The 26,574-nt window shown below is 39.3% G+C and overlaps 1 non-coding gene across 1 annotated transcript; it reads left to right on the top strand.

Moving 5' to 3' along the window:
• The first annotated feature begins 18,269 nt into the window (after nt 1-18,269).
• On the top strand, nt 18,270-18,376 carry LOC141675516 (small nucleolar RNA R71). The gene has a single exon (XR_012556164.1). It is a non-coding gene; the product is annotated as a small nucleolar RNA R71 (small nucleolar RNA).
• The last annotated feature ends 8,198 nt before the right edge of the window (nt 18,377-26,574 follow it).

Raw genomic sequence — 26,574 nt, 5'->3', positions numbered from 1 at the left:
TTAACCCTCGACAAACAACCAAACCATGATCATGATCTAGCACTCAAGCACTCTATAAGACTTAGTGAAAAATTCTATTGTTTCTAGCATGCAAATCAACTCGTTAAGACTCACCATCCCTCTATACGACATAATTACACTCGCATCAATATCACACATCAATTGGAAAAGCAAACTTAAGGGATCATGATAAAATACACATGCAACTATATGCAACATACTAACATGTAAAATAAATATGCAAAATAAAATAAAAAAAAACTACATTACAAATATGCAACTATATGAACTAAATTATCATGAATATGCAACTATATGGACACACATAGAAATATATTCCTTAACCACCACCCCCAAACTTAAAATTTTCACTGTCCTCAGTGAAGGTAATAGTAAGGAATAAGGCATACCTACTCGAAATCAGGATCATCACCTTATTCCTTATTATTTTACATTACCCCCAAACTCTTGTTTTTAATTACTTGTATTTTGATTCACTTAAGTTTTATTCCGCATTGTGCTAATCAATACACTTATATTTATATTTGAGTTAGAACATTTTATTTCAAGAAAAAGTTTCAAGAATTTCATTCAACCCCCCTTGTGTAATTCTTGTCATATTGTTAAGGGACTAACAATTGGTATCAGAGCAAGCTCTTAACTTACAAAGAGTTTAAAGATCAAAACAATACAACAAGATGAACAAGAAGGATGTTGGTGTCAAGATCCCTTTTTTGGATAAAGATAATTACCATCATTGGAAGGTAAAGATGCATCTTCACATGCTTTCTCAAGATGAGGCCTATGCGGACTGCATAAAAAGAGACCCTCATGTTCCAATGAGAGCTGCAATAGGAAATGAGCCATTAGTTCCCAAGCCAAGCCATGAATGGTCACATTGAACAAGTCAGGAAGGATAAAAAGGCCATGAATATCCTGTTTAATGGAGTTGATGGAGATATGTTTGACAACATTATCAACTGCAAAACTGCCAAGGAAGTCTGGGATACAATACAGATCACCTGTGATGGCACTGAGCAAGTTAGAGAAAACAAGATGCAACTCCTGATTCAGCAATATGAGCATTTTCATAATGAAGAAAGTGAGTCTCTCACTGACATCTTTAGAAGGTTTCAGAAACTACTAAATGCTCTAAAGTTGCATGGAAGGGTCTATCAGACAAAAGACTCAAATATGAAATTCCTTAGATCTCTTCCAAAGGAATGGAAAACAATGACAGTCTCATTAAGAAACTCACAGGATTATAAGGAGTTTACTTTGGAGAGACTGTATGGCATCCTGAAAACCTATGACCTTGAAATAGAGCAGGATGAAAGGATAGAGAGAGGAAAGAAGAAAGGAGGATCCATTGCACTAGTTGCTGAGTTGGAAAAGGAGAAGGAAGTGAAGATGGAAGTTGTTGAATCAACTTCAAGGGTCTGTGAGAACAAGGGCAAGGGGCTTGCATTAGAAAGTGAAGATTCATTGAGCCAAGATGACATGGAGGACATTGATGAGCACCTAGCATTTCTTTCCAGGAGATTTTCTAAGCTCAAGTTCAAGAAGAACTTTGGAGCAGCCAAGCCAAATAGAAACATGGTGGATAAATCAAAATTCAAATGTATAAAATGTGGCTTGGCAGGACATTTTTCCAGTGAGTGTAGGAAGTTAGATTCCAATAAGAAAAAGTTTGAGTCTGTGGATTATAAGCAAAAATACTTTGATCTACTCAAGCAAAAGGAAAGGGCTTTTATTACACAAGAAAATGATTGGGCAGCAGATGGTCTGGATGAAGATGAAGATGTTAGCTATATCAATCTAGCCCTAATGGCCAAGTCTGATGAGACAGATGTAAGTTCCTCAAGCAATCAGGTAATTACTACAAACCTTGCACATTTATCTAAAGCTAAGTGTAATGATGCCATTAATGACATGTCTATAGAGTTATATCATTTACGTGTTACACTTAAGTCTCTTACTAAAGAAAATGCTAAAATCAAAGAAAACAATTTGTTTTTGAGTGAGAGAAATAATGTGCTTGAGTCTCAATTTATTGATTTTGAGAAATTAAGAATTGAGTGTAAGATTGCTAAGGAGGAATTAACTGAGTCATTGAAAAAGGAAGAAATTTTGAAGAAGCAGCTCGAGCGTGAACAAGAGGTGATTAAGGTATGGAAAACATCCAGGGATGTCCATGCTCAAATCACCACAGTTCAAGGAATCGAGTCCTTCTGTGATGAAGCCTGGAAAAAGAACAAAGAGAAACTAGAACCCAATTTGGTAGATGGTCTGCTAACAGATGTAGACTCGACGGATGATGAGGATCATCCGTCGGATAACAAAAAGTGTTATCCGTCGATTGATGAAAATCATCATTCGTCGGCTGTGAGCAAACCCATCAGTAAAGCCAAACTAGTTAAGTTGAATGAGAAGTATGGGTCTGTTTCCAAGAACTTTGTTTCAGGAGAGTCAAGTCAAGTTAAGAAAGGGAAAAAGGCTAATGTTGGTCACATGACTGTCAAACAGTTAAGTGACAGACTTGAAAAGATTGAGGTAAAAATAGAGACTAAAAGGAAAAATAATAGGAATGGTAAATTAGGGATTAACAAACACAATAACTACACACCTGATAAATATGCTCCTAGAAAAATCTGTGTCAAGTGTGGTAGTGTAAATCATCTGTCTGTTAATTGCAAATCTGCCATGCCTACTTCCATGTCTGTGCAACCTCAATTTCCTAACATGAATGCCGTGCCTCCCATGCCTGTTAATGCTATGTCTACACAGAACATGAATGCACAGTTTGCTAATATGCCATTTGCACCTAATCCTTATTATGTTGCATATAGTATGCCACAAATGCGATTTAGCATGCCTTACTGGAATTACATGTTTACACATAGCATGCCATTTCCTGTTAGTCATAATATGCATGATAATTCTGTTGCAATGAATGGTTTCAAAGTCCCAACTCAAATGACTAAGGATGAATCTGAAATTCCCAAGTCAAAAGAGATAAAGCCTAAGAAACAGAAAAAGAAAGCTAACAAGGCAGGACCCAAGGAAACTTGGGTGCTTAAATCAACTTGATTTGATTTTGATGTGTGTAGGGAAATAGAAAGAATCTTTGGTACTTGGATAGTGGTTGATTTCAAAGGATAATGTCATCATTGAGGAGGTTGCTTTAGTGGATGGTCTCAAACACAATCTGTTGAGTATCAGCCAGCTTTGTGATAAAGGCAATTTAGTAACCTTTAACTCAGAAGCCTGTGTTATGACTAATAAAAGAAGCAACAAAGTGGTTCTCACTGGTGTGAGAAAAGGAAATGTGTACCTTGCTGATTTCAACTCATCTAATGCAGAATATGTGACTTGTCTTCTTAGTAAAGCAAGCTAGGATGAAAGTTGTCTATGGCACAAGAAGCTATCCCATTTAAATTTCAAGACCATGAATGAGCTAGTAAAGAAAGAACTGGTCAGAGGCATTCCTCTAGTGGAGTTTTCTAAGGATGGACTGTGTGATGCCTGCCAAAAAGGGAAGCAGATTAAAGCATCATTTAGAAAGAAACTTGATTCAACAATTGAAGAGCCTTTGCAACTGCTTCACATGGATTTGTTTGGACCAGTCAATGTATTGTCAATCTCAAGGAAAAGATTTTGCCTAGTAATTGTAGATGATTTCTCAAAGTTCTCCGGGACATATTTCCTAAAGTCTAAAGGTGAGGCTAGTGAAATCATCATCAATCACATAAGGCAAGTCAATAATCATCCTGATTTCAAAGTCAGAAGAATCAGGAGTGACAATGGAACTGAGTTCAAAAATTCTGTCATGAGAACATTTTGTGAGGAAAATGGGATTCTGCATGAGTTTTCAGCAACAAGGACTTCACAACAGAATGGAGTAGTGGAAAGGAAGAACAGATCACTTATTGAAGCTGCAAGGACAATGCTTGAAGAATCTAAATTACCAACATAATTCTGGTCTGAAGCTGTAAATGCTGCATGTTAGACTCAGAATATTTCTCTGGTTAATCAAGCAAGATGCATGACTCCCTATCAATTGTTCAAAAACAAGAAGCCAACTCTAAACTTTCTTCATGTCTTTGGCTGCAAATGCTATATTCTGAGAAATCAAACTGATCAAAATGGGAAGTTTGATGCTAAAGTAGATGAAGGAATTTTCGTTGGATATGTTGTTGGTAAAGCATATAGAGTCTACAATCTAAGAACCAACATTGTTGTGGAATCAATACATGTTGTGTTTGATGATAAAAAGATTGAAGGACTGAAAGATGGAGATTATCATGAGAGCCTCAAATTCGACAATGTGGAGATGGTTAGTGATGATAGTGATGATGAAAGTGATCAAGAGAATGTATCTAAGGATAATGCCGATAAATCTACCACCAATGAAGCACAAAACTCAATATCTGTCGAGTTGCATAATGCTTCATCCGTCGGAAGGCAATCTGCGTTATCCGTCGGGAGACAACCAGCTTCATCTGTCGGTACTCAAAATTCACCATCCGTCGGGTTATCAAAAGGAGCAGGAAGTCAAGATAGATCACCTATAGAAAGTTCCCCTTTCTCAAATCAAAGATGCACAAACTCAGGGGGAGTTTCTAACAATCAAAACTCAATCACACATCAAGACAACAATGAGGTTTCTTCATCTAGAGCTAATCTACCTCAACAAAGGAAATGGATAAAAGATCACCCCTTTGAGCTTATTATTGGTGATGTTTCTTCTAGAGTTCAAACAAGAAGAGCAACTCAGGAAGACTGTCTATACAGCAGCTTTCTTTCCAAGGAAGAACCAAAGAAGGTAGAAGAAGCTTTGTTGGATCCTGATTGGATTTTAGCTATGCAGGAGGAGCTAAACCAATTTAAAAGGAATAATGTGTGGAAGCTGGTACCCAAGCCTAAAGGAAATAATCCAATAGACACCAAGTGGGTATTCAGAAACAAGATGGATACAAATGGCATAGTTGTCAGGAATAAAGCTAGATTAGTTGCCAAAGGCTACTGTCAACAAGAAGGAATAGATTTTGATGAAACATTTGCTCCTGTTGCAAGACTTGAAGCCATCAGAATCTTCTTAGCCTATGCAGCCCATGTAAATTTCAAAGTCTATCAAATGGATGTCAAAAGTGCCTTTCTGAATGGAGATTTGGAGGAAGAAGTTTATGTCAGTCAACCTCCTGGTTTTGAAGACCCAAATTTTCCAGAATATGTCTATTATCTTCTGAAAGCACTTTATGGACTGAAGCAAGCACCCAGAGCCTGGTATGACACTTTATCAAAGTTTCTTTTGGAAAATCACTTCACAAGAGGTACTGTAGATAAAAATTTATTTTTCAGAAATGTTAATGGCTCTAGTATACTTGTTCAAATTTATGTAGATGATATTATTTTTGGTTCTATAGATGAAAAACTTTGCAAAAAGTTTGCCAAATTGATGCAAAGTAAGTATGAAATGAGTATGACGGGAGAACTAACTTACTTTCTTGGTTTACAAGTTAAGGAAGTTATTAATGGAATATTCATTAGTCAAACTAAATATATTTTTGATCTTTTAAAGAAGTTTGATCTAATGGATTGCACATCTGCAAAAACTCTCATGGCCACTGCAACTAAGCTTGAATTAAACACTACTGAAAAGTCTGTGGATATTTCAAGTTATAGATGCATGGCTGGCTCACTTCTGTACATAACAGCTAGTAGGCCAGATATAATGTTTGCTACATGTTTATGTGCTAGATTTCAAGTTGATCATACAGAATCTCACTTAATAGCTATTAAGAGAATTTTCAGATATCTCAAGGGAACACCAAACCTTGGCATTTGGTACCCTAGAGATTCTGGTTTTGATCTAACTGGTTATTCAGATGCAAGATTATGCAGGTTGTAGAATTGATAGAAAGAGTACAACATGAACCTGTCAATTTCTAGGAAACAAGCTTGTGTCCTGGTTCAGTAAAAAGCAAAATTCAGTTTCTACTTCCACAGCTGAAGCTAAATATATTGCTGCTGGCAGTTGCTGTGCACAGATTTTATGGATGAGAAATCAATTGCTAGACTATGGTTTGTAAATTGAGAGGATTCCTATTTTATGTGATAACACAAGTGCAATTGCCATCACTGAAAATCCAGTATAACATTCAAGGACAAAGCACATAGATATCAAGTACCATTTCATAAGGGAACATGTAATGAATGGTAATGTGGAACTACATTTTGTTCCCAGTGAGAAGCAGCTTGCAGATATCTTTACCAAGCCTCTGGATGAATCCACCTTTTCAGGGTTGGTAAGCGAGTTAGGTATGCTTAATTACTCTTAAATATATCTCAGTTAATTTGCAAGTTGAAATACAGCCAAAAATTTAATTGATTTTTCAGTCTTGGATGAAATTTTGGTTAAGTCAAAATTTACATCTCGACAGATGACCCTTATCCATCGAGTTTGGTCATCCGTCGAAATACAATTTGATAATAAAAATCAATTACTTTTCTGGAATATTTTATGTCTCGACGGATAACAATTTATCCTCATCCGTCGAATTGTCTTAATCTCAGCCGTTAATTCCCTAAACATTATCCATCGAGTATACTTACAGTTTGTAAGCATAACACGATGGATAATGGATGGAATTTTTACAGTTTATTTTTAAACGGCTATTTTAGGTAATTTCTATTGGTTACTTTATTTTACTTTATTATTTTTATCAGTTATTTTTGAGATAGTATAAAAGCTTATTTCATTGTAATTGTTTTTCTTTTATCATTCTCAAATTCAACTGCTCTAATTTCATTTTCTCTCAAAGCACTTACTCTCTTTCTCTCCAAGCCCTTACTCTTTAACAATGGCACCTGTTGTAAAGATTATATCTCAAACTGGGTTCATTTATGAGAAGAACAATTTTACTGCATTAGTGAACAAGGGTATTCAGCAATCGGATGACTATCATAAGATGATGGACTTTGTGAAGAATTGCAAGCTCAATTTTGCCATGCTGGAATCACCCACAATCTTCTGTGAAGTTGTTGAAGAGATGTGGACCACTGCTACCTATAACTCTATAGATAAGACCATCACTCTAACCATCAAAGGTAAAGAATTTTGTATAAATAGTGATGTGATAAAAGCATGTTTCAAAATTCCTGATAACAATGTGACTTCACCACACACTGACACTGATATAATCAATATGCTCAATTCCATGCAATATGCACTTCCTACTTCTAAACTGAGTGATATGAGGAGAATGGGTCTTAGGAAAGAGTGGAGTCTTGTGTGATGTAGTTACAAAGGTTTTCTCAGGAAAGTTCAGTAATTTTGATTCAGTGAATATTTCCATGCTTAACATGCTATACATGCTAGTTACAGATAAATTTTATAATTTCAGTGACCTTGTCCTGTTTGAGTTAGGTTTTAAATTAGGGGAGTTGAATAAAAGAGGTAAAAATGTGTATTATGCTAGATTTCTTATGTTATTAGCTAACCACCTCTGTGAAGAGATTGTGCTTGATAACCCTAACAACAAACTGAATTGTTGGGTTCAAGAGAGAAGGCTCATTGCAGATTTGAACAGGGCCAATCATCACAAGGATGTGCCAATGTTCTACTTTCCTGTAATGCAAGCACCTCAGGTAAGTGAGGTAAGTTCATCCATCCCTACAACTATTCCAACCTCCACCATTTCTTTGAGTTCAAGAGTAGCTATGACAACTGTGCCAATGACCAAACAGTTGCCTACCAAAGCTGCCAAACCTACTATTATTTCAAAATCCAAATCAAAGAAAGCCCCCTCTGCTATCTCCCAAAAGATGCCAGTTGAAAAATTCACTAAAGCCAAAGAGGGGAGTGTGAAGGAGGGTAAGTTAGGTGAGGGAAGGGGTGAACATAAAAGAAACCCCAAGAATAAGGTTGGAGAGTTGAGTGAATCCCAGCCTAGCAACACTACAGTTTCCCAACAAACTGCAGTGCTTAAAAAGGACAAAAGCTCATTTCCAGCTGCATCCTCCCAAAAGGATGTAGCTATTGAACAAAGCTCTAAACCTAGAGCACAGGCCAAGAGGGTTAGGGACACAAGCTCACCCCAAACTTATGCCAGAAAGAAGAAATCAAAAACCTCTGGGGATGTACAGGGCACACACACTGTGCAAACTGGTGCTAAAGACACAGTCACTGCACCTTCACAAATTCAGCTTGATGTGGCTCCAATAAATATGGAGTCACAGCGAAAATCTCTAGTTATAGAAGCACCTCAAACACCAAACTCACCAACAAATTCTCTGTATGTGGATATGATACACACATAAATTCCTGATTCCCCTTCTTTAATTCTGTTGGGGAAGCCAAAATCTAGTGCAAGTGAGCATCATCTTTTAGATGATTTGTTGGCTCACTTGCCAATCCTTTCAGGAACTATTGTGTCATCTGTGCCTAAAATATCTTCAATCAGCACAGAGTCAACAATAATTTCTATTCCCAGCTCATTCATTTCTATTCTCTCGACGGATATTGCTCATCCGTCGAGTAGTGATTGTATCCCGACGGATAAGCCTAACAGCAGTTATCCGTCGGATAGCAAAACCACTCACTCGATGGATATCACTCATCTGTCGGGTATCTCTGCACAACTTCAAACTTCAATTCTTTCAAGTGCAGAAGATTTAGTGGTTGCACAGTCACTCTTAGGATAGAGAGATAAGAGTGTTTTGAGTGAGAGTCTAGGTTGCTCCCAGGAAAAAGGGGAGGAAATGAGTGAAAATCTGCAATCCATTTCTTCATGATTGGCAAAAGGGAGTGAGAGGAGTCCCACCTTAGTAGGTGAAGGTGAGGGTGTGAGGGTGGGGAGTGAAAGAGATATGTCCTAAGTCCAATCATGTATGAGGATATAGGAATAACTTTTATGTAATCTGTTTTGATTTCATTGATATTAATAAAATGCTTGTTTTGTTTTTATTGCGGGCTCTATCTATTTAAATGTTTAAATAAGATATACCACAGTTTAGAGTAAAGCTTTTTATGGATTGTGATGAGATCATAATAATGAGACCTAAAAGATGATAACTCTAAACTTAAATAGTTCTTGGTCGTAGGATTACTAACTGGTAATTAATAATCTGCAAAGATCGGTACATACTATGCTTGCTTCATTATGAAGGATGTCTGCACTCATAGACATTTGTGTGGTGACACTATAGCTAGTATGTAGGTGCTTATTATAGAATAAGTTCACTGAACATGACTCACACAGCTGAATGTTAGGGCAAAAACACGCGCTAATATTCACGCAAGTATACACGTTCACAAGTAATATAGAATACTTTCAAGTTCGTTCCCTCAGAGACTTAGACTAAATTATTGTCTAATTAAACTCACTCACCAATGTATGATTACTTCTCAATGTTAAGATAATAACACTTAAAATTGTTGATTAAATATTAACTATAATTAACTACTTAATTAACCACTTAACTAACACTTCAATTTATCAATAATAAAACACTCATGAGATCACAACTTCATTATTACTTCCTTCTATAGCCATTGTTATTACCTTTAGCATGTGACAGTGATGATATTAATCGAATAACACGAAACTGATAAAAGCCAACTTTCATTGTACTAATACCATTCTACCAAGCATCCACAATTAAGATAGAAGTTGAATAGTCATCAATTATGTTGAGTTCCTATATGTCTACAGAAATTGACAACACAACGATTTAAGCACAAGTTATTCCTTTTGATTACACAGGGCAAATAAAACTGTTAGAGTTACCCACTAATCATGCACAACGTACATGAACCTATGCTAGCATGGCAAGTTCTAAATCTCAAGATCCACCGTCGCTTCACAAGAGATTAACACCCTATCTTATATGTTCGCGATGCACATAAGACGAATACGCACAACCAATACTAGATATCAAGCAATCATCACACACTAAAGTATTAAACAATTAACTAAAGAATTCCATAATAAATCCGTTGCAACCCCATGATCACGATTAGCCCATAATAGAACTTATCGCCATCATGGGTTCATATGAAATCATGATAAACAAACACAAGAAAATAATAACTAAACTAATTATATTAAAACAGAGTACGTCACAAGAGTAAATAAGTCAAAGCAAGAAAACTAGCATCCAACGTTACAACGAAACAAGAATCACAAGAAAATAAGCTCCCTCTTCGTTGCGGTGTGCTAAATCGGTCTTCTTCCTTATCTCCTTCGCTTCTTGCGTAAAACACAATCTAAAACATAATCTCCTTAATACTCTCTGTGAAAACGTCTCAAATCTACCTATATAATAGTCCCATAAAACTCAGATTACATAGAAGTTGGAAGCCAAACAGAAGTAGAAGTCTAAAATAATTTATCTTTTTCCCCGACCCTGCGCGGCCGCTCAGCATAGCTGCGCGGGCGCGCAGGTTGCTGCGCGGCCGCTCAGCATTGCTGCGCGGGCGCGCAGGTCTCTACTGGAAAAAATCCAGGTTTGCTCCGTTTCTTCGCCGTAATCTGCCCATTCCTTTCCTCTCGCAATGGTGAACACATGCCAAGGCTTATTCTTGATGATTCCTCCCCCGAAATGCAACTAATACCCTGAAATACATAAACACTAGAAAAACGCATCAAATACACAAAATACTTGATTTCAAGACACCAATTTAAGCCATTTTAAGACGTTCTAAGTGGTATAAAATGCCACTTATCACACCCCCAAACTTAAATCGATGCTTGTCCTCAAGCGTCACAGACTCAAAAACAAATAAAAATATGCATGAATGCAATCTATATGAAAATGGAACGATCCCCCTTACTACAATTAACCAACCAAATTGTCACATCTCAACGAATGCAGTTCGACAACTAAAGATCAATAAACTCATGCAAACGGACATACAGCCAGAAACGTGGTGTGTGCAAATGCTTAACAGATATGCTTCGGAACTAGACCAATTACTATGACTAGACTATCCTCAAGGCAATCCTACGATTATACAAAGAATAAAAATTCTAGGCACAAAGTGATATACAACACTACAAGACTCTGGAGCTTATTACGGAATCGTGCTTTTTATTTACAACTCAAATACTTATTTGACCGTGCAATGAGTGAGGTCCACAAAAGACTTATACAATGGTATCCATGTAACGAGCGTTAGGTTAGCGGATCCCAGACTCTAAAAGCCTTAGGTCACTAGGCACAAAGTCCCCTAAGAACTTAATAACTCGAATACCAAAGAGCCCACTCTTGATCAATTATGCAAATTTTTTTTTTTCACTAACTTCTGAGCAAGTGCGTTTCGCTCCATCTTGCTCAACCCTAGACTACTCGCAACGTATGCGAGCCGGCTACTAGCCATTTGACGCCTAGCCACAACTAGCAACAACTTCCATATTTTTTTCTCCAAAATTTTTTCTTTTTTCATGTCTTTATCACTAAGAACCTATAATCGAATTCTAAGCATAATAAGTAGATTGACCTTGAAAACAACCAAATCATAACAACAATCTAGCCCTTACGCATTCTTTAAGACTTAGTGGACTTACAATTGTTTCTAGCATGCATATCAACCTACACAACTTAATATCACTTTAATGCTATCACTACACTCGCATCAATATCACAATTCAGTCGATAACTTATTGCAAAAGGGATCATGGTAAATGCATGAGCTACATGATATTCATAAAAAAAAAACTATATGGCATAAATTATGCAACTATATGAACTAAACTATCATGAATATGCAACTAAATGACACACACACAAAATTCCTTAACTACCACCCCCAAACTAAAAATCTTCACTGTCCTCAGTGAAAGTAGTAGAAAGGAACACAGGGTATACCTACTCGGAGTCATCATCATCATCACCCTCGGTGGGTGGAGTATCAGGCGGCGGGTATGCAGAGTCCTCACCAAAAACTGGCCACTGGATATCAGCTCCAAGGCCTCGAAATGCAGTCCCTAACGCAAGGGTGAGCTCCTGAGCAAACCTGCTCTGCGTCTCATACATGGCATCCATCCGCCGTGAAAGCCTCCTATACTGGGCATCACCCATCCCAGCACCCTCCTGAGCTCTCGAAGAACCAGCCTCACCACGCCCTGGCCTAGCCATAGTAGCACCTCGTGCTGGACGCCCTCCTGGAAGACGGTAACCCAGCCCATGCTCCTCAGGCTCACCACCGGTCCACTCCTGCATCCCATTCAGAGTGCCAGAATCAATCGGAGCTGCTGGCAACTGCAACTGCTCATGAGCCGGCCAGTTCCCTCCCACTGCTCGGCATAGCTTCGTAACCGTGGATGCATAAGGGATGTTCATATGCTTTGCTCCCCTAAAAAACTTCAGAATTCCTTGGTAGATAAACTCACCAAGGTCCACATAGTACTCATCATGCAAAATTCCCCATAATAACTGTGCTCTCTCAACTGTGACCTCGTGCGCATGTGAAGAAGGCAAAATATTAGCATATATAAATGCATTCCATGCACGGGCATACCTGTTCATGGCGATCGCCGGAAAGTGACGATACTCATTATTGCCTGGACTGCGGGTCCAAACTGTGCCCGGTCGACAGAGAGTCGCACAAATCAAATCCAAGTCAAAATTCTCAGCAGTCTTTTCATTCCAGTTCTCCTCCTCGGGCTTCCTCTCTCGCTGTCCAATCACACGGCGAATCGCCGCAGGATGGTAATCAACCGTCAGCCCACGGACTACAGAAAACCCATTCTTTTCAGCCTTCGCGTTCGCGTAGAACTCGCGAACAACGCTCATCGGTACTGCTTCGGGTGACTCACAAAAAGCTATCCACCCCTTCTCTGCAATCATGGGCAACAACTCACCATCCCTCCCTGATGGTAAAACCCCCTCTCCTTCAGAATCGGCTTCCCCAACAGCCTAGTGTACTCCTCCTCCGTAGCTCTGTCAGTTAACCGAGGCCTTGCAGCAGTACCCCTCGATGATCAGCAGTAGGAACTGTGCTGCTGCTGTCAATAGTGCGTGCTCTCTTGGGTGCCATTGATTCGTGAATAAAAGTGTGTAAGAACTGATTTTTGATGTTTGTGAGAGGGTTTAAGTGTAGGAAGTTTTGTGGGAGATATGTAGGATAGGTGTATGTATATATAGGGTGTGGATTAGATTAGGGTTTGGGAATTAAGGGATAAAATGATGGGGTAGTGGGAACAATTCGTGGGTTTATGGGCTAAAACTGTTTTTGTGTTTTTGTTTGTTTATTTTTTTTTTTTTCTGAACGTAAAAAATTTTCTGGAACTCGACCCCTGCGCGGCCGCTTAGCATAGCTGCGCGGGCGCGCAGCTTGCTGCGCGGCCGCTCAGCATAGCTGCGCGGGCGCAGAGGGTCTCTGGAAAAAAAAAATTGCAGCCCCTGTTTTCTGATTTTTTTGTGTTTTTGGATAGGTTATTAACTTCTAAGGGTTCCTGTAACAACAATTCATGGGTTGCCTCCCACGCAGCGCTTCTTTTTCGTCATTAGCTTGACGTTCCGTACCTTTCTCAAGTAGTCAACAAAATGGCACTAACCACCTCTCGGTTTGCCATGTCCTCATAGTAGTGCTTCAACCGCTGACCGTTAACCTTGAATGCTTGGTCCGAATCATTCTCAAAAATTTCCACCGCTCCATGTGGAAACACAGTTTTGACAATAAAAGGTCCAGACCACCTTGATTTCAACTTCCCAGGAAAAAGTCGGAGCCGAGAGTTGAATAAAAGAACTTGTTGCCCTGGCACAAATAACTTAGGATGTAGCTTCCTATCGTGCCACCTCTTCACCTTTTCTTATACATTTTGTTATTCTCGTACGCTTGAGGTCGAAATTCATCAAGTTCATTAAGCTGAAGCATTCTTTTCTTACCAGCTGCATCTAAATCCAGGTTCAATTTCTTCAATGCCTAGTAGGCCTTATGCTCAAGCTCCGCCGGTAGATGACATCCCTTACCGTACACCAACTGAAACGGTGACATCCCAAGTGGAGTTTTGTATGCTGTTCTGTAAGCCCAAACAGCTTCATCGAGCTTTAAAGACCAATCCTTCCTTGACGGACAAACAACCTTCTCTAGAATGCGCTTTATCTCTCTGTTAGACACTTCCGCTTGACCATTTGTTTGCGGATGATAGGCAGTAGCTACTCGATGATTCATATTATAACGCTGCATCATAGAAGTGAACTTACGGTTGCAAAAATGCGATCCTTCATCACTTATGATTACCCGAGGTGTTCCAAACCTTGTGAAAATTTGCTTATGAAGAAAATTTAGCACTGCCTTTGCATCATTTGTCGGTAAAGCTTTAACTTCGACCCATTTTGAGACATAATCGACTACCAGCAAGATGTACTGATTATTGCAAGACGTGATAAAAGGCCCCATGAAATCGATTCCCCATACATCAAAGACCTCGACTTCAAGCATCACATTTAATGGCATCTCATCCTTCCTTGACAAATTTCCCACTCTTTGGCAACGATCACACCTTAAAACAAACTGATGAGCATCCTTGAACAAAGTAGGCCAGAAAAAACCTGCTTGCAGAATACGAGCTGCCGTCTTCTCACCTCCATAGTGTCCACCATAAACCGTGGAATGGCAGTCTCGTAATATCCCCTCCGTCTCACAGAACGGGATACATCTCCTGATGATCTGGTCAGCTCCCTGTCTAAACAAATATGGTTCATCCCACATATACCACTTCACCTCATGCAGAAACTTCTTCTTTTGAGCGGGTGTCAAATTAGGAGGCATTATATTGCTGACGAGATAGTTTACAATATCTGCAAACCATGGTTCTTCCTCCTGAATTGCAAACAACTGCTCATCCAGAAAAGATTCATTGATTAACGTCCTATCTTGTGAAGTAGAATCGGGATTCTCCAACCTAGAGAGATGGTCAGCTACTTGATTCTCAGTACCTTTTCTATCTTTGATCTCTAACTCAAATTCCTGAAGTAAAAGCACCCAACGAATGAGTCTCGGCTTCGAATCCTTCTTAGAAACCAGATAGCGAATAGCTGCATGATCAGTGAATACTGTTACTTTCATACCAAGCAGATAAGATCGAAATTTCTCAAAGCCAAAGACTATAGCCAAAAGCTCCTTCTCAGTAGTGGTGTAGTTCAACTGGGCACCATTTAAAGTCTTACTCACATAGTAGACCACATGGAAGAGATTTTTCTTGCGCTGTCCCAGAACTGCACCTACCGCATAATCACTCGCATCACACATCATCTCAAACGGTTCTGTCCAATCTGGTGCTGTAATAACTGGTGCCGTGATCAAACTCTCCTTGAGAGTCTCGAATGCTGCCAAACATTCAACATCAAATTTGAAAGGCACATCTTTCTCAAGCAAATTGCACAAAGGCTTAGATATCTTTGAAAAGTCCTTGATGAATCACCGATAAAAACCCGCATGACCAAGAAAACTACGGATTCCTTTCACAGAATTAGGTGGGGGAAGATTTTCAATGACTCCCACCTTGGCCTTGTCCACCTCCAGACCCTTGCTAGAGACCTTATGCCCAAGGATAATGCCTTCATGCACCATAAAATGACATTTCTCCCAATTAAGCACCAAATTAGTTTCCACGCATCTTTTGAGTACGGCGCGCAGATTATTCAAACATTCATCATATGAGTGTCCAAAGACGGAGAAGTCATCCATGAACACTTCGACGTTATTTCCAATCATGTCAGAGAATATAGCCATCATACATCTCTGAAAAGTGGCCGGGGTGCCACATAACCCAAATGAAACTCTGCGAAAAGCAAATGTGCCAAATGGACAAGTGAAGGTAGTCTTTTCCTGATCCTCTGGTGCAATACAAATCTGATTATACCCGGAATAACCATCCAGAAGACAAAAATACTCATGACCTGCCAATCTGTCAAGCATTTGATCAATAAATGGAAGGGGGAAGTGATCCTTCCTTGTGGCTTTGTTCAATTTTCTATAATCCATGCATACTCTCCATCCTGTAACTGTTCGAGTAGGGATGAGCTCATTCTTTTCATTTGTGACCACAGTGATACCTCCCTTCTTAGGTACACATTGTACGGGGCTCACCCACGAGCTGTCAGAAATAGGATAAATGATGCCTGCATCTAGCCATTTCAGAATTTCTTTCTTCACCACCTCCTTTATGATGGGATTCAGTCTTCGCTGCTGTTCCACAGTTGGCTTACTACCTTCCTCTAGCAGAATTTTATGCATACAATATGAAGGACTTATCCCCTTGATGTCTGCTATGGTCCATCCTATAGCCGATTTGAATTCTCTCAAAATCCTTAAGAGCTTGTCTTCCTCACTACCTGAAAGGTCAGATGAAATAATAACATGTAACGTAGATGAATCACCTAAAAAAGCATACCTCAAGTGTTCAGGTAATGGCTTGAGCTCCAAGGTAGGTGCTTCCTCTATTGATGGTTTGAGCTTCCCTTCAGCATTCTTAAGGTCAGAAGTACCAAGAGATTCAAATGGTATGTCCAGCTTTCGCTTCCATGGAGAAGCGTTCAGATATTGTAATTGCTCGTTGCTATCTTCATCATCGCTGTCAAAATCCCCCACTAAGGCCTTTTCCAATGCATCAGACATTAGCATGTGATCGAGTTCCGAAGTAACCGCAGAATCAATCACATCCACTTTTAAGCACTCCTCATCTTCTGTAGGGAATTTCATTGCCTTGAATACGTTGAAGGTCACATCCTGATCTTGGACCCGCATAGTAAGTTCACCTTTTTGCACATCTATCAAGGTACGGCCAGTAGCCAAGAAAGGCCTTCTCAAGATTATGGGAATCTTCTTATCTTCCTCAAAATCCAGAATAACAAAATCTGCTGGAAAGAAGAGCTTATCCACCTTGACGAGCACATCCTCAACTATGCCCCTTGGGTAAGTAATGGAACGGTCATCCAATTGTAGCGACATGTATGTGGGTTTTGGATCAGGCAGATCCAACTTTTTAAAGATCGACAACGGCATCAGATTAATGCTTGCTCCCAAATCACAAAGGCACTTGTCAAAAGTTAGATTGCCAATGGTGCAAGGAATGGTGAAGCTTCCTGGATCTTTCAGTTTTGGTGGTAACTTTTGCTGCAGAACAGCGCTGCATTCTTCCGTGAGAGCAACGGTTTCAAGGTCATCCGGTTTCACCTTCCTTGAAAGAATAGTCTTCATAAACTTCGCATAACTAGGCATTTGTTCTAGAGCCTCAGCGAAAGGTATATTGATGTGAAGTTTCTTGAACACCTCCAGAAACTTCCCGAACTGTCTATCCAGCTTTTGTTGCTGCAATCTCTTAGGAAAAGGTGGTGGAGGATAGAGTTGTTTCTCCCCTGTATTAGCCTCAGGCAGAGTGTGTTCAATAGTAGTCTTCCTTGGTTCCGCCGCTTTCTCCTTTTGCTTAGATTCTTCATCTCTAACTTCAGCTTCGACTTCCTTTGCCTTTTCAGCATCAGCCACTTTTCCAGACCTTAAGGTAATAGCCTTGACTTGCTCTTTAGCTTCCTTCCTGCCTGGCACTTCCGTGTCACTGGAAAGAGTACGAGGTTGACGATTGAGCACTGTATTGGCTAATTGACCAATTTGATTTTCCAAGGTTTTGATAGAAACCGCCTGTCTCTTGCACAACAGCTTAAGTTCCTCAAAATCAGCACTAGTAGGTGCAGCTGCACTTCCCTGTTGAGGATATGATTGCCTTGTAGCATACTGCTGTGGTTGCTGGAATCCAGGTGGGTTAAACTGTTTACTCACTCCTTGCTGATATGGTGGCTGAATAGCATTCTGATTATTCCCCCAGCTGAAATTTGGATGATTTCTGTTGTTAGGATGATAGGTCGCTGGCACAGGCTGCTGTTGTCACTGATAATTATTCACATACTGAACAGATTCGTTTACAAGAGAACACTGATCCGTAGCATGAGAACCTGCACAAAGCTCACAAACCATAGCTATTTGATTAACTCCATACGTAGCCAAAGAATCAACCTTCATTGATAGCGCTTGGAGCTGGGCTGCAATAGCGGTGGCTGCATCAACTTCCAGAATACCTGCTACCTTGCCTGACATTATCCTCTGAGTTGGGTTTTGATGCTCATTTGCAGCCATCGTCTCTATAAGATTATACGCCTCAGTATAGCTTTTAGCCCATAAGGCTCCTCCAGCTGCTGCATCGAGCATGGGCCGAGATTGGGCCCCCAAACCATTATAGAAACCAGTGATCACCATCCAATCCGGCATTCCATGATGTGGACATTTTCTCAACATTTCCTTGTAGCGTTCCCAAGCCTCGCACATAGATTCTGTAGGTTGCTGCACAAACTGAGTAAGAGCACTCCTCATAGCAGCAGTCTTTGCCATTGGATAAAACTTCACCAGAAACTTTTGCGCAAGATCTTGCCACGTAGTGATGGACCCAGCTGGTTCAGAATGTAACCAGTCTTTAGCCTTATCCCTCAGTGAGAATGGGAAAAGCCTCAACTTGATAGCCTCATCAGTCACGCCATTATACTTAAAAGTGCTGCAGATCTCGACAAAATTCCTTATGTGCATGTTGGGGTCTTCAGTTGCCGCTCCTCCAAAAGAAACAGAATTCTGCACCATCTGAATAGTGCCCGGCTTGATTTCAAAGGTGTTAGCTTGAATAGCCGGATGAAGGATGCTTGACTGAATGTCATCAATTTTAGGCCGAGAAAAATCCATAAGAGCTGGATCAGCTTGAACAATACGATCTCCCATGTTTACTGGTTCTTTCTGCTCAGTTCCTGAATCCGAATCCTCAAAATCCAACTTCTCCGGAATATCAAGAACTTCGCCTGTCTCCTCAGCTGTATCTAAAGTCCTCTTGCGAGCACGAGAACGAGTTTGCATAAACGCTTGCTAAAGTACCTGAAACACAACCGAAAAGAGTAAGTAACTACTACGTCCTAATCACTGAGTCCTAATGACCAACGATGGTAAGTACATAAACTAAACAAATACGCCGAGTCCCCGGTAGCGGCGCCAAAAACTTGTTAGGGCGAAAACACGCGCTAATATTCACGCAAGTATACGCGTTCGCAAGTAATATAGAATACTTTCTAGTTCGTTCCCTCAGAGACTCAGACTAAATTATTGTCTAATTAAACTCACTCACCAATGTATGATTACTTCTCAATGTTAAGATAATAACACTTAAAATTGTTGATTAAATATTAACTATAATTAACTACTTAATTAACCACTTAACTAACACTTCAATTTATCAATAATAAAACACTCATGAGATCACAACTTCATTATTACTTCCTTCTATAGCCATTGTTAATACCTTTAGCATGTGACAGTGATGATATTAATCGAATAACACGAAACTGATAAAAGCTAACTTTCATTGTACTAATACCATTCTACCAAGCATCCACAATTAAGATAGAAGTTGAATAGTCATCAATTATGTTGAGTTCCTATATGTCTACAGAAATTGACAACACAACGATTTAAGCACAAGTTATTCCTTTTGATTACACAGGGCAAATAAAACTGTTCGAGTTACCCACTAATCATGCACAACGTACATGAACCTATGCTAGCATGGCAAGTTCTAAATCTCAAGATCCACCGTCGCTTCACAAGAGATTAACACCCTATCTTATATGTTCGCGACGCACATAAGACGAATACGCACAACCAATACTAGATATCAAGCAATCATCACACACTAAAGTATTAAACAATTAACTAAAGAATTCCATAATAAATCCGTTACAACCCCATGATCACGGTTAGCCCATAATAGAACTTATCGCCATCATGGGTTCATATGAAATCATGATAAACAAACACAAGAAAATAATAACTAAACTAATTATATTAAAACAGAGTACGTCACAAGAGTAAATAAGTCAAAGCAAGAAAACTAGCATCCAACGTTACAACGAAACAAGAATCACAAGAAAATAAGCTCCCTCTTCGTTGCGGTGTGCTAAATCGGTCTTCTTCCTTATCTCCTTCGCTTCTTGCGTAAAACACAATCTAAAACATAATCTCCTTAATACTCTCTGTGAAAACGTCTCAAATCTACCTATATAATAGTCCCATAAAACTCAGATTACATAGAAGTTGGAAGCCAAACATAAGTAGAAGTCTAAAATAATTTATCTTTTTCCCCGACCCTGCGCGGCCGCTCAGCATAGCTGCGCGGGCGCGCAGGTTGCTGCGCGGCCGCTCAGCATTGCTGCGCGGGCGCGCAGGCCTCTACTGGAAAAAATCCAGGTTTGCTCCGTTTCTTCGCCGTAATTTGCCCATTCCTTTCCTCTCGCAATGGTGAACACATGCCAAGGCTTATTCTTGATGATTCCTCCCCCGAAATGCAACTAATACCCTGAAATGCATAAACACTAGAAAAACGCATCAAATACACAAAATACTTGATTTCAAGACACCAATTTAAGCCATTTTAAGACGTTCTAAGTGGTATAAAATGCCACTTATCACTGAACAACTGATGGAGTTCAGTCACGTGTCAGCAGTTGTTCACATAGTGATAGTTGTACAAGTATCCTTAGACTTGAGGTCATCATAGTCATCTTGTGTACACTGAACTATGCTTTGGTTTAGTTCTTAGTCTCAAGGGACAATTATAAGGGCTCTACTGGGTATAGGAATTTGTACACGAAGATAGTGTATGATCAATAAAGGATCTACCCCTTCCAGTGTAGGAAGAGAATGTTCAATGCTGATCCACTTATGTTAGTTCAGGAATCTCTGGCCAGAGTGAATGAAATTAGAAAGGAGTTTCTAATTTACATTAAATAGAACTAAGCATAGTGAATGGGAAAGCAAGTGATTAAATAAAATAGGCTTGACACAAGTTCCATGCCTTGTATTTAATCGTGACATTGCAGGGTAGAAGGAATTAATTGTACGATAACTACTCACTGAATAGGTTCTTGGTATTCTAAGCAGTGAATTCGTATTATCCGGATAGTCGCGATATGCTGAGAACTATCCCTCACGATGTAGAATAAATATGATTAATTAATTAATCATATTTAATGAATTAGAGAATTTATATAAATAATGATAAAATAGTTTTTTTATTATTTATTTCTACTACCGGCTTAATATTGAACCTACAGGGTCACACCATAAAAGAGAATGATTTAATGGTGGAGGAATTAATTAATAATGGCTGATAATTATTTATTTATGAAATAAATAATTAATTGGCAAATTTAATAATTGATTAAATGAGATTTAATTGATTATAAATTAATTAAGAAAAGGTTCTTAATATTATTAATTAAGAATTTAATTATTGGAAATTAAATCAAGTGAGAGAATTATTTCTAAAGAGTTTAGAAAAAGGATTAATAATTAAAATGTGTTTTAATTATTAGTGAGAATAATAAAGGGTTAATAATAATAATATTTTATGGGAAAATTTTCAGCTGAAAATTTTGCCTATAAATATACTATTATAAACCCTATTTTTGCCTCAACCAAAAAGATTTACAAAACCCTAATTATCTCCATCTCCTCCTCCTTCATTACATCGTTTTCTTGGTGGATACCGGTGGAGTGCTTCACACTTGAGGAGCAGCTGCTAAGGATCTCCATTCATCATTTTTGGATCGTCATTAAAGACCTCCATCTTTCCATTAACGTAAAGCTTTTTAAGGTAAACATACTAAACTACGAATTAAATATTATTTTTCGCATGGATCCTGCGGAGGGTTTCGTTTTTTTTTTTTAAGATTTAAATTTATGTTTTCGCTGCGTTTATGTGCTAAAAACCCTTCAATGGGAGCCAGGGTGAGACCTTGATGCAACAAAAGAGAGAAAATGAGAGAAATGCAGGTACTGGAGCAATAAGGATGGATGTCATTGCTAGTGAGTCAATGAATGTCCAGGATGCAGACAGGGAAGGACTATCTCAGCATCCTAAAGCTATTATAGATTCTACTTCTCTTGATGCTGAGGCATTTACTCACCCTGTTCCAGCTTATCAAATTCTAGCTGAACATGGCAATATAGAAAAGATGCTCAATCTGGTGCATACCACCCAGTCTATGCAAAGGGCTAAGGATGCCATCACAGCTTTGCCTTTTACAGCTGGTGATGTGGACTATGAGACTGGGGGTTCAGCTGATTTCTTTGGAAATGGGAGTGGGGATAGTGGAAATGAAGCAATGGACATAGGGGGAGAAGTAGGTTCAAGCTCAAGGTCAGGTATGCCATCATGGGCATTCTCAAAGAACTATGATGAGCATTACTTCAAGACAACCCTGATCCAGTTAATCAATCAGACAAATACTGCTCTTCAAACCACTACCAATGCAAGCACCAAGAAGCTCCTTCAGGCACATCTTGCCTCCTTGCAACTTCAGAAAATACAAGGCCTCCAGTATGCTAGAGATGTGGATTCTATGAAGGGTGATATTGAGGAGATGAAGAAGGCTATTTCAGACATGATAGATTCTAAACTTCCAGAAGCTACAATGCTTGACATCAAGAGGAAATTAAGGAAAAATTCAGATCTGTCAATCAAGATAGATGCCTTGGATACAAGAATGTCAGCCATGGAAGCATCTTTAACTACCATTCATCTCCATCAAGCTCAACAGACTAATCTACTTCAAAAACTGGTGGCAGCTCAAACCCCCTCCATAGCTCAATTTGATGATAACAAAAAGGGGGAGAAAGGACCAAGTGAGGGGGAGAAGCTTCAGATACAAATCAGTAAAGTAATTGTGCCTTCAATTACTATCTCAAAGCCACCAGTCACAGACGGTATAGATCTGATTCAAGCTGCAGCAGCCAACTTGAAAGTTGCTGAGAAAGAAAAGTTGAGTTTGGTCAACTGGAAGAAGATTGATGAGGCGATACAGAAGAAGTTTGAACTTGTCAAGGAGCCAGTTAAGTCAGCCATCCATCACTATCAAGTCAAGCAAATTAGTGTGAATGAGATAAGCATGAACTATCTGGAGAGAGGACAATCTTCCTGCATCAAGTCTCCAAAGGCTGAAATGATTCTTAAACCAAGGGCAAACTACTCAAAATCATCCTTGAAGAACCCCTTGGACAATGTGTATGAGATACCCAAGCCTGATGAGAAGAAGCTTCTGTCAAGATCAATTTCCTTCTATAAAGATCCAGTTGATTCAGCTTCTAAAAGGAGGATTGCTAAGATTTTCAGAAATGCGAAAGAAATTTGTGTGGTGGCTAGACACCCTCAATTTGCTCAAGCAAAGAGAGAAGAAAAAGCTAGATTGAAGCAGGAAAAGAAGCAGGCTGCTCTAGATGCTAAAAAGGCTAAACAAAAGAGAGAGCAGATTGCTATCTTGGCCAAGCTATATACTGTAAACTCATCACAACAAATTCCCTCTCAACCATCTGAAGCTACTGAATCAAGGAAGCAAGTTGAAGAACATAAGAAATCTCTAAGAAAGAAGCAATTGGCTAAAAGAACTAAAAGGAAACTGTATATGGTTGACAAGGAATTGGAAGATCAATTTCCTAAGGAATTCACACCAGCTACAACTCAAGCATCAAAGCCCTCTGTGGTATTTGAAGATATAAGGGTGGTGGATCCCTACATGAATATTCATGGTGAACCTATTGTGCCCAAGGATGAGCCAATAGAATGGGAGAACTTACCAATTTCAGACTTCAATCTACCAATCCTTAGCAAGCCAAAAAGGACAAAGTCAAGAGCAGTCAAGAAAGTGAAGTTGTCACCTCTCAAATCCAAATCTGTAGTTAAAGCTCAGCCCAAAGTCAATAAGGGAGACTACTTGTACTTGTGTGACATCAAAGAATTTTCTGATCTAAACCTCTATCTGGATGAACTAGATGAGGTGAGAGGAATTGATGCATACAGAAACCTACCTGAAAGGTTAGTGTTCAAGTACAAAGGAGGAAAGGAGATTCAGTGGCCACTTTAGAGGATTCTTCAAAAAAGCCAAGTTGTACTGATTAAAGTTTATTCATCCTTCAAGAAGAACTTTGGGTTCAATATCACTGCAAGAAGACTAGTATTGAAGAATATTGAAGAACTAAGGAGTGTTAGAGCTAAAGATGCACTCCCAAAGACTCTAATCATCCCATACACAGGGAGAAGAGTGCATCTAAGGCCCAACTGGCTGATGGAGTTCATAGATGACAAAGGTGTGAGAAGATTCTTCAGATTAGAAGATCAATTGAGCATCTCCAGCAATGAGACTCTCTTGGAAATGCAAGGAAAGCTAAATCTCTCAGAATCCGATGAATTAGAATTCCACAGGCAGCTCCAAAATCTGATTGAAGAAAACAACAGAAAGCTTGGAAGAAGATCCAGACCTTCAAGGAACTAGATAAATCTGCTCAGGCTAGAGGAGCATCTTGAAAATGACTGTGAGCTAAACTTTGTAAATTCTGATTAATTGAAGCACTTTTCAGTATAATCTACTTTTCTTTAAAGCTGTATGTTTAGGGTTTTTTGTTATCATCAATTATCTCTTAATTTATGGCTACAATTCCAGTAGACATAAATTGGGGGAGATTGTTGTGCATATGTTGTGTACTTGATGATTACATGAACAAAACACCTAAGTAGATTTTACTTAGTGAAATAATGTAGCACTCGACGGATAAGAATTATAGTCCCGACGGATAACTCATTATAGTCCCGACGGATGATGACTTATTATCCATCGAGTGAGTAGCTTATGTAATAATGAGTCTATAGCACATTTCTACATACACCTATGTAAAGATTCTATAGTAGTATATAAGTCATGTCGACTTTAACTAGATATGCAGAATAGGTTGATTAATTGTATATAGATGATGTCTTGTAATTCTGCATAAATGAATTGAAGTCAAGTGCCAAAATAGCTACCGACGGATGATTAACAAAGCCATCGACGGATGATCAAATGGCTATCAACGGATGTTCAATATAGCAGTCGACGGATGATCAATGAAGCCATCAATGGATGATCATAAAATCGACGGATGATCATGTACTGAACGGATAAAGAATTCAAATATTAGTTGACAGTGACAACATAGTCACATGCGTCGAAGTGTATGCAAATGAAATGAGGAAGCCTATTAACTGGGTAATAGAGAACAAAGAAGCAAAGCATTAGACCCGATAGTTTTATAATGATTCTATCTTATGACTTTGTAATCTTGGTAATATATATAAACCAAGAAGTAGCAAATAAAAAAAAGAAATCTGAGATACAACAATAGAGAAACATTTGTAAGCAGAATTCTTAGCATTTCTCTGTATTCTCAGTAGTTCAACATTTGTAAGCAGCTGTGAACATTACACAGAGTTCTCTCGATATATAATATATATCTCTGGTGGAATCATTCAAATCCACCAGAAAGTTTTTAAAGACTCTTGTTTTTAATTACTTGTATTTTGATTCACTTAAGTTTTATTCCGCATTGTGCTAATCAATACACTTATATTTATATTTGAGTCAGAACATTTTATTTCAAGAAAAAGTTTCAAGAATTCCATTCAACCCCCCTTCTGTAATTCTTGTCATATTGTTAAGGGACTAACAGGCGGGTACACAACATCCTCACCAAAAACTGGCCACTGAATGTCAACTTCTGTGGCTCTGAAAGCAGTCCCCAATGCCTGGGTAAGGTCCTGTGCAAACCTGCTATGGATGTCATGCATCGCATCCATCTGCCTCATCAAGCACCTATACTGTGCTGAACCCAAACCAGCACTGTCCTCTACATCGTGCTGCTGCTGCCTCAAAAAATCGGCCTATCCCATCTTATATCCCCATACCGCTCTGCGTGCCTAAGGAGAACCACCAGCATAAGCCTGATAGGCTGGCTGGCCACCCGGAAAGTGATCATAATTGTAGCCAAGCCCCTTCTCATCAGCCTTTTCCCCAAACCACTCCTGCATCACTGCGATCGTCGAACTGTCAATAGGAGCACTAGGCAATTGCAGCTGCTCGTGTGTGGGCCAATGAACTCCAAATGCCACACACAGCTTCGTCATAATCGACGCATATGGAATAGAACCCGTAGTGCTCCCACGCAAAAACCTCAATATGCCCTGAGAAATAATGGAGCCAAGATCCACATAGTCCCCCTACAATATCCTCCATAACAACTTGGCACGATTTACAGTAACTTCGTGCACATGTGAAGAAGGCATGATGTTCGCACAGATAAAAGAGTTCCATACACGAGCGAACTTGTTCATGCAAGAGGCAGGGAAAGTGGCATTCTCATTCGAACCCTTCTTGAACTTCTAGTGAGTGTTTGGGACACACAGCTTAGCAACAATCATGTCCAAGTCAAAATCCTCCCCGGTCTTCGTCACTCAATCATCCTGAGCCGGCTGTATTTTGGGCTGGTTAATCACCCTCCGAATAGCCTCCAAAGTATAATCCACAGTCAAACCCCGAACCACGGGTACCCATTCTTGTCCGCCTTCGCATTCGCGTAAAACTCGTGAACTACACTCATGGGCACAACAACGGGTGTCTCTCAAAAAGCGACCCAACCCATCTCCAGAATCATCTCCAAAAGCTTATCGT

The sequence above is a fragment of the Apium graveolens genome, chromosome 7 (assembly GCF_009905375.1).
Source record: "Apium graveolens cultivar Ventura chromosome 7, ASM990537v1, whole genome shotgun sequence".
Lineage (NCBI taxonomy): Eukaryota > Viridiplantae > Streptophyta > Magnoliopsida > Apiales > Apiaceae > Apium > Apium graveolens.
This window is presented reverse-complemented; position numbering and strand designations above follow the sequence as displayed.